Genomic DNA, 10,753 nt, shown 5'->3' with positions numbered 1-10,753 from the left:
TTTAGACTAGAGTGAGGAGTAATAAATAACCCAAATAATGGTAAGAAAAATGAAGGAAAATTTTAAGTAAAGAAATATATTTAGGTTAAATGAGACATAGCTACAGCGATGGGTGACCATAACGGGAAGCTACTGTAAAGATAGTTAGCAATCCTAAACCTAAGGAAAAATCTATGAAATAATTTCTTGGACTCTAGAGAAGTGTTATATTGAGGTTTCGATGGCAATAGAATATCAAGAAAATGCTAAGAGAATTTATTCAATTGGCACTGACAATTTTAGCTCGTTAAGCTAAACGAATGGTATTTTGGTCATTTCGCCTTCAGAGATGATTTTTGACCAACTTGTCTATTTAAGTAAGTGAATTATATGACATAAAATATGAACAAATATTGATAAAAAATTAATTAAAAATGAAAAGAAAATGAAAGTAAATTTGGTTTATTACACAAGCATTAAGTAAGCATGAGGTAATTAAAACTCCTTGGCCAATCAAAATTCAACAAATACATTTATAATACATTAAAAAGAGGAAGAAGAAGTCAAAATTATCAAAAGCCATCTACCCTCATCACCTCTATCTTGGCCGAACCAACTCCCTCACTCCCTCCACCATTTTTGTTCAACAAAAGCTTTATCTCTCCTTCAATTCCACCATAAAACCCCTTAGTGATTTCATCAAAAATTGTCTTTGCACCTTGGGCAAGCTAGAGGCAGCAAAAAGAAGAAGAAAAAGAGAGGTTTTGCAAGCTTGGGTTAGTGCCACTTCTCTCCATTTTCTCTTTAAAATTTATATTAGGTGTATAAATTGAGTTAGAAATTTAAGGAATTGAAAGAAAATACCTATGGATGAGCCACTTCCATTTTCGGCAGCCATGAATTAGGGGAGTGTGTGATGAGTTTTGATATAATTAAAGTTGTTTATGGATGGCTTTGATTGTGATTATGAGACTTAGAACATAAATTGATGTGTATAAAGTAGGATTTGAACATTTGGGAATTAGGGTTTGTAAGAGAATTAGGGTTTTGTTAAATTGATGGTAAATTAGAGTTCTTAAGGTCAATTGATGACCAATTGGCATGTTTTGACCTTAATTTGGGATTAAATGTGGTGTTAGATATTGAATTTGTAAGGCTACCCTATATGATGAATTTTGGACAATTGGAGTCCAGTGTGTTTGGACAGCCCTAATTGGATTTGTGTAGCTCCAATTTGTGCAAAGCCAATTGGAGTTGAAATTAGACACATAACGCAACATTTTTGGTGAAGTAACCTTGCCTAGAAAACCAACTTAATTTGACCTAAAAATTACCCTAATCCGGGTAACACACATGCTGCCCTGGAAAATAACCAAATGAACAGTGTTTATTTATTTGGCCATAACTTTGTGTAGAGAGGTCTAAATGGCCTGATTTTTATGGCCATGGAAAGCTTAGACAATATAGAACAACTTTCATGGAGAGTAGAAACCTAAATTCTGACCAGAACTAATTCAAATTGTTAGTCAAAATCAGGACATTAAAACTATCAGAACCAAATTGGTGCCTAGAAATTCTGGGAATTGGCATTCCCGCTAGCTATGGTAAAAAGACCATAACTTGAGCTACAAAACTCTAAATGGAGTAATTCAAAAAGGAAATTAAACTAGACACATAAAGAAACAACTTTCATGAAGAAAGCTTAGCCAAATTCTCATTGTAACATGGTCTAATGGAACAGTAAACTTAGGCCAAGCAATCTGAAAATTGGGAATAACACTAAATGATTTATAAATTGAGTTTGGCAACTAAAACCATCAAGTATAAAGTGCAAAACGTGGTATCTTGGTGGCATTAGAATCTACAAACCTATTATGTATTAAAAAGTCAACATTTGTGTATGAATAGTGACATGAATAGTAACCATTAAATAATTCAATTTGTAAAATGCCCTAGTATACCTAGAATGATTGGTTTGGATAGGTTGGCATGCCAATAGGGTTTCGATAGCAGTACTGCATATGGCTTCATGCCATTCTGTGTTTTATAGACTTTCGTGCCATTCTGTGATATAATAGCCTTTGGCTATTTTGATTATGTTAATATGCTTGGCCTTGTGCCCAATGATTAATATGGCTTAATAGCCATTCTGTTGCACACCTGGTATACATTGTGTGACCGATAGTGTGATGGCCCGAGGTACTTGGTACCCAGTGCCAGTTTACCTCTTTATCCAGTCAGGTCAGTTTGTATAGGTTACTTGGGTAACCAAATTAAGTTTTAATAAATTATTATCAAATAATAATGCACATAACAAGTACTAAATTGATAATGATATTAATAATTACCAAATATTTGAGGTAACATAAAATGTCAATATTAGATTTGCATATTTATTTATTTTAATTAATTTTTATTTTATATTAGCATCACTAAGCTTTATGCTTAGCGCGTCACTGTTTGCTATGCGTAGGTACTGGAGACGCAGCTGGGGAACCCAACAAACCTCAAACTAGGTGATCATTCATGTCTACAGTGAGTTCAGAGTCATCTCCATTACAGTGCATCCTTAGTAGGACACTAGGATTTTGTTTGTATTTTGCATAGTGTATTTTGCAGTCTAATATTTGATTGATATGTGATGTAAATTATAAACTTATGAAATTATTGTAAATGTTGTGAGCTAATGAAATTGAATCTTCCTTCGTAAATATGAATATTTATTTTATGTATGGAATGAATGAAAACTTTGAGTTTGAGAAATTGTGAATTGACGGGATTATGTGAAATATATTTGGAGTTTGAGGACATGATAAAAATATTTGGAAGTGTTTTTAACAGGTTCCGAAGAACTATTTTTCTCAATTTTTAGCCGGCACTTTACCGAATTTTCTGTACAAATTTTCAAAATCCCAATTAAATTCAAAATTTCAATAAATAAATAAAGAAGTAATAATTTGAAATGGGATAAAATAAGGTGCTCTGGCACTCTGTGTGACATATCTTGCTCGGCTACACTATAGACTGATGAGGGGTGTTACAGAGATGATCCGATCTATAAAGAGGTTCCAATAAATAATAATAACTTAGGTGTTGTAGCTATAAGTTTATTATTATTATTTTTTACAACTAGTTTGAATCAAAATTAAAACTTAATTTTTTATAATTTTAAAGAGAATTCCAATAACTTTCCCATTAAAACACCAATTTCTTGTCCTTTTTCTCTAATAATAGTGATAGGCAACTTCTACCAAACTTTTAAAAAAAAAAATCATAGGCAAACCAAAGCAAGCCAAAAAAATTTCACCATTTCACTTTTTTTTTTTTCTTTCTTTTTGATATGATAGTATCCAAAATACTTGAATATATAGAATTATAATCCAATACAAACATCCACTCAAAATAAGTATCCCACCTCATTAAGGACTCCAAATCCTACTCTAATTGTATGATTACACTTTTTTAATTACTAACTTAATTATTAAAGAGGTTGCCTTGCCACTCGATATTTTTTTTTTCATTGTCTTATAGGCTTGTACCTGCAGAAAAAATCTATGAATAGCATGTGTCGCCCGTGGAAATGACACAAAAAAAAAAGTTGTGTCTCTTTCTCATATTATTTACATTCTAAATACAAAACAAGTGAAGAAATCAAGAAAGTGGATGGTTTGTGGTTTGCAACAACCCTGCCAAAAATTTGTATCACTGTTGTTCAAGAAATTCCTTCGAAGTATATGAGAAAATCTCCAAAGGATATAGTGCCTACTAAAGAGCTAATGTTGCACTCATTTCATATAGGCATTTTAGGATAGTTTTGCATCCATTTTGCCCATATTTTATGTTTTTAGCTTTATTTTAGCTTATTTATTAACTTTAGCTACTTTATATTTTATTTTTGTAATTTTGTTATTTTTAATAAGTTTTTGTGGCAAATTGAGGATCAATGAGTGCATTAGGAAGTGATTTGAAGAAATTTGGAGTCCCTTAAGCATGGAGGAAAGTTGAAAAAATCAAGCTTTAGAAGATTAAGTTGGTCAAAATTTGCTTGAGATTTTGCTTATGATGTTGCTCAAGGTATGTCATATTGCTTAACCTTAAGCCTGGGGCAAGTCGCAAGTCAAGCATAGCTTAAATCCAACACATTCAAGTTTTCATCCACAAACTTGTCGAGATTTGCTTAGGGTCCTGCTTGAGATCTTGCTTAGGGTAAGCGGCAGTGCTTAAGGTGCAACTCAGGTCAAGCTGGAAGTCAAACATAAGCAGAAAAACTCATTTATCCTAAACCTGCCGAGATTTGCTGAGGGTCTGCTTAACCTTAAGCAGACAGTGCATGCAAAGGCCGAAAATTGCTAAAGATGTTGCTTAGGGTAAGCAATACTCAAAGCAGACTACCCAAAACGTGAACAGCTTTGCTGACATGGATATTTTTACACCTCATTTCCTATCCATTGCTTGGCTCTTATCCATTTTTAGGGCAACTTTTGGGACTACATAAAAGCATCATTTTCTAGTTTTTACCAGAAGAAGAAGAAGAAAAAGTGAGGAGAAAGGGAGAACAACGAAAAGTGTTTCACTGGTTTTACAACCCCACAAGTGCGCGGATCACTAACAAGTAATAGAGTAATGAGTAAAGTACCGTTCCCACGAGGAATTTGATTAGTAAGTATCAATCTATACAGTAATTTGGACTGTTTAGGCTATCGAATACTGAGGAAATGAAGTTTGTTTATTAGGCACTAGAATGGTAAACTTAAAACGAAACAATCTATTTTGAAACAATTTCAGAATTAAGATTTCACACTTGAACCTTACTATGGATGTTAACTTGTTTATTTACTGGGTTGAGAATCGCTTGCCTTGATGGAAATTAATCCTAAGGTATCCTAAGTCCTCTCTCAAGGCACCTAGGGTGTGTTTTAATTAACTTAAACCCAACTTTCGTGGTGATCAAATTAATTCCTTTAAGGTCTTTGACCAATTTTGAAATTCCACAAAGGTATCAGCCTATGTCTAGGTCAGAATTCCTAGGTTTAAAATCTTGATTTTCTAATATTAATCTTCACCTTTCAGTCCTTCAATTAATATCTATAATCAATACTAAGTGGGTACCAACACATAGCATGCATTAAGATTACAAGAAATTTAATCAAGGAATAAATCTCAAATTCAATAAAAAAAACTTAATGTTTATCCATAATAATGATTACAAGCATTACTCTCCCAATTCCAGAATATGAAAACTACTCACTCATGGTGAGTTCAACAAACATCATGATAAACAAAAATAAAGACAGTAAAAAGAAATCGTTTAGAAGAAATAAAGTAATAAAAATCAGTTTAAGGAAATGGAACGAAAGAACCAAAGAGGGTTTGCAGCTTTGATCTTGTGAAACTTCTGTTGGAAAACTCCTTTTGATACTGATATTCTTCTCCTCAAGACGGCTGGTGAGATTTTAGAGGCGAATCCTTTAATGCCCTCACCATAGATAGTCCGTACATTTTACTGTTCCGATGACTAATGTCTGTTCGGACAGTCAAAATGTCTAGAACTACGCCTAAACTATAGGGAGGAGGCATAAATTGAAGAAATGAATATAAAGAAAATATAGAAAAAATTTAGAGAATTTATTAATTGGTACAAAAATAGTAAAAATAACCTAATATGCACCATGAAGGGTACTTTGGTCATTTCACCTCTAGAGGTGAATTTTGACCTAAGTGTCAAAATTTTAAAATTTGAGAGAATTAAAATAATTAATATGAATTAAAACTTATGAATGAAATTAGAAAGGAAAAGAAAAGAAAAGAAAAGAAAAGAAAAGCTTATGGAAATTCAAAAAAATTCAAGTACAAAAATAAAAATATATAACCCACAAGAAGACAAACTCCCACCCACTTTCATTTTCTCCATTCAACTCCCTCTTCTCTCTCTCCCTCTCTCTTTGGCCGGCTGCATCCTCTCCATCTCCACCATTTTTGTCAAGCTTTCAAGCTTGATTTCCTAAGCTTCCACACACTTTCCATAGCTCACTTCATTAAAAATCTTCCCCACACCCTAAGGAAGCTATAGATACCCATAAAGAGGAGAAAAGTTAAAGTTTAGGAAGCTTGAAGTTGGGTCACCCCAAAGGTTAGTGCTTTAAACTTTTAATCTCTTCTTTAAGCATGAATATCATGCTAAATCAAGTGAAAATTTGCATGAAATTGAAAAGAAAATTTGAAGGAAAGAACCCTTGATTTTTGGCAGCCATGGAACTTGAAGTTTGTTGCTTTTAAGTGATAAAAAATGGTTCCATGAGAATGTGTGATGAGTTGAAATGTTTAAGAGTTTGATTGTGTAGTGTTTGTGTAAAATTGAAACTTTGAAAACTAGGGTTTGTGTAAATGCTTGAGGACCTTGTATAAATGCTTGAAATTGGCCTATTGAGTTGAGATTGTGCTTATAGAAGTGTATTGCATGCAAATTGAAGTAAAAAAGTTGGAGGAATTGAGATATTGGGAGTGTTTGATTTTCTACAGGTTGGGACTTAAGGAGTCTAGTCCATTTATTGAACCATAACTGACAATGTGTAACTCCAATTGGTATGAGGTCAATTAGAGGTGAAATTAGACTTAAAATAGCACATTTTTCATGTGGACACCATGCACAAATTCTATCAAAATCATGACCAATTCTCTACCCAAACCCGGATGACCAACCACTAAAACCCAGAAAATGACAAATGAACAGTACGTGTTCATTTGGTCATAACTCTCTCTATACTGGTCCAAATACCCTAAAATTTACATCAATGAAAAGCTTAGACATATGGCTACACTTTTCATGAAGACCATTTGACCCAGTTTTGCATTTAACTAAGTCAAATTGTTAGCACAATTTGGGTCACTAAAACTGCCAACCTTGAAATTGACCAAAATACTGTTCCTTTGGTATGCTTGACCAGTTTTGGCAAAAATGCCATAACTTGGTCTCTAAAGTTGCAAATTGAGTGCAACCAATGCCAAAAGTTTTATAAGAAATAGCTCAACAATTTTTATGTTTTGATCAAGCTCCAAAACCCATTGCATCCTAGGGAAAATATTAGCCAAAGTTAGGAATTAAAATCTGAAAAATGTTAAGTTGAACCCAGAATGCCATTTGATACCCGTTTGTTCATTTGGCCATAACTCCCACTAGGAAATTCCATTTGAGATGCACCAATATGATCTGGAAACATGATACTTAGGGCTACAACATTGATTTAGACACCTTTGCCAAATTCTAAGTGTAAAGAACCTAAAAGGAGGGTCAAACATACTGACCTAAAGTTTGACTATTGCCTTTATAGGATTAAGAGTCTAGGTCAATACATTGACCATAACTCACTATACCAAGCTTGAAAAACTATGAAATTGTACTTGGGAGTCCCTAAGACATAGAGAAACATATCTTGTGAAGGAACCTAAGTCTAAAAAATGATCAAATGACTGATCAAAGTTTATTGACTAGGAATTGTCAATTCTGGACAGCTTAGAGGCAAAGGGAACAATTATGGTATTTTGACCATAACTTGAGATCTATAACCCCGAATTGAGTGATTCAAAAACTGAAATTCAAGTTTAAACATAGAGGAGCAATTGTTGTGAAGGAAGTGTGACCAAATAGACATCCTAACCTAGCAAATTTTCTAGATAAAGATAATACATCAAAATGAACCTAAAGAAAGGTTCATGAGAAAAATGCTATACATGATAATTAAAATACTCATAAAGCTAATTAAATATTAAAAATGATATGAATATGTAAATTGGGACTAATGTCCTATTAATATGAAATTAATTGTACCACTGAACAGTACCAAAAAATAGTGACAATAAATAGTACTAAAATAATTAAAATCATGCTTAATTGCCCATAGTATGCCTAGACTTATTTATTTAGTTTAAATAAATTGGTATACCAATTAGGGACTACAGATAGCAGTACTGCCTACCGAGAAAATTATAAACTGATAATATATGTCTGGTATGATTTTTCTACAGGCTATATGCCTACTTACTGGCCATTGTGCCTACTTTATTTTTGGCTTTACAAGCCTAACAGCGGGTCTCGTGCCCAACAGCTAGCCTCATGCCTAACAGATGTATACAAGGTAGACATATAGCTGTCTAACCCGTATACTCCCATGTATCCAGCTCTTATAGTCTGTTATAGATTTCTTTGGCACTGATAAAAATTAATTAAGACTTAAAATACAATAAGTAATCATAAAAGATCCCGATAATGTTAATTGTTTCCAAAGTGCAATAAAAATGTAAAAGACCCAGAAATTATGATTTGCAAATATTAATTCAATTGTTTAATTATTGTTATTATAAATTGTGTAACACTAAGCATTATGCTTAGCGCGTTAGTTTTTCATCGCGTAGGTACTAGAGATCAGTCCCAGTCGCCACAGCAGCTGCCACAGTAGTGTTCAGACAGAGCTCCGACCAGATCTGCCATCGTCCAGAGTCCCCTCACCAGTCTTTTGTATTTTGGTAGAGCCCATGTATAGACTAGTATTTTGGTTCATTATGTCTAATCATGATATAATTACTAGTTTATGATGTATTTAATTTTGGACTTGTAATTAAACTTTGAAATTGTAATGAAAACTTGTGAATTTCTATATGAATGCAATAGATGATACTTCATTTTGAGACCTCATAAATAATTATGAATGATATGATAAAAGAGAATATGATATGGAAATGTGTGAAATGAATATGAACATGTTAACAGGTGATTAGTGGAACCCGCCAAATGCTAATAAAACAGAGGAGGCTTTGTTCGAGTCTTCACAAAAATAAGCTATATAAAAAAAAATCTACACAAGGATTACCACTTTTAAATGGTATTAAAAGTTTACAATAGATATGATAAAACATGATAAGGTGCTTCGGCACCGAATGTGACACTTTTTGCTCGGCTATACAGTAGACGGGTAAGGGGTGTCACATTTAGTGGTATCAGAGCATAGGTTTAGGTGGTCCTAGACCTAGATAGTTAGAAATAGATAGAGTGCACATGCATAGGCCTTTAAATAGAGTTGAGGTGACACTAATGCAGATCCATTCTTTTTCTATTTTATAGGATCGATGGCATCTGATCCTTCAGAGCACGCACCTTCGCACCTGCTCCTAGTCAAGAGCGAAGTAGTAGTAGAGCGGAATCATCTCGAGGTGTTGTGAGTAGGGCGCAGTAGACCTTTTATGAACAGATAACACAGCTGCTCCGTCAGGTCACCGGAGCCATCCCACAGCCACAACCACCACCACCACCACCTATACAGCCACCTCCACCCCCATGGCGGCAACCTGTACACAGATCCCTACTAGAGAGACTGCGAAAGTATGGGGCAATTGACTTTAGAGGTAAGAGGGATGATGATCCAGCCGCAATCGAGTATTGGCTGGAGAGGACGGAGAGGGTATTGCAGGCGGATCGCACCCGTGAGCAAAGCTTGGAGTGTTCTCTCCACTGCACGGAGGATGCATGTAGATGGTGGGTGACAGTATCGAGAGTGGCACAGCCTGCACAGATCACCTGGGAGTTCTTTTTGGGTGAACTTAGAAAGAAATATATCAGTCATGTGTACTTGGAGGCTAGAAGGAGAGAATTCCTGGCACTGAGACAGAGGCAGCTTATAGTCTCTGAGTATGAGCGAGAATTCATGAGACTTAGCAGATATGCATTGGAGTTTATGCCCACAGAAACTGATAAGTGTAGAAGGTTTGAAGACGGACTGAATGACAACATCAGGTTGATAGTGAAATCTCACTACTTAACTAATTTCTCTATATTGGTAGCATTAGCCCTTGATGTGGAGAGAGTCAGAAATGAAGAGCAGTCCAAAAAGGATAGGCAACGTAAGAGGGGTTCTAGATCTGATCAGTCCAATTTAGCAGACACAGGTAGTAAGAGGCACAATGAGTCTCAGGGTCAAAGTAAGAAGCACAAATCTCGATTTGCCCCAAGGAGAGGAGGAGGACAGTCTGGTGCATTAGTGGGTAGTTCCCTGGGTGCAACTACACGGGGATCACCACCAGCTTGTACACATTGTGGCAGGCCCCACAGAGGAGAGTACAGATTATTGACGGGTGGATGTTTCAGATGTGGGTTTACGGATCATTTCCTGAAGGATTGTCCATAGAGGAATACTAGTGCTCCCATTGCTCCACCTCAGATGGAGAGGTTTACCCAGCAGCACAGAGGGGTAGAAGACTTGTAAGGCCTGATACAGCTGGTACATCACAGAGGCCTACTGCAGAGACAGTTTAGAGGTAGGAGACTAGAGTAGCACCTCGTGCTTATGCTATGAGAGCTCGAGATGAGCCAGAGCCAGTTGATGTCATTAGAGGTACCTTTTCTCTACATGATTTGTTAGTTTGTGCATTGATTGATCCGAGTTCCACACATTCATATGTGTGTATCACATTGCCAGTTGATAGAGGTGTACAGATAGAGGAGTTAGAGGAGGAGATACAAGTCACAAACCCTTTAGGCCATAGTGTCATGGTGAAAAAGGTTTACAAGGGTTGTCCTATGAGGATATAGGGTTATGAGTTCCCAGCTGACTTGATTGAGCTACCATTCCATGAGTTCGATGTGATATTGGGTATGAACTGGTTATCACGTCATCAGGCGATGGTAGATTGTCGGCTAAAGAGGATGTCACTAAAAACAGCAAAAGAGGATGAGATTACAGTTGTGGGTGAAGGAACGAGTTGTCTTTCTACTATCATATTAGCC

This window comes from Hevea brasiliensis, unplaced genomic scaffold (assembly GCF_030052815.1).
Source record: "Hevea brasiliensis isolate MT/VB/25A 57/8 unplaced genomic scaffold, ASM3005281v1 Scaf264, whole genome shotgun sequence".
Lineage (NCBI taxonomy): Eukaryota > Viridiplantae > Streptophyta > Magnoliopsida > Malpighiales > Euphorbiaceae > Hevea > Hevea brasiliensis.
This window is presented reverse-complemented; position numbering follows the sequence as displayed.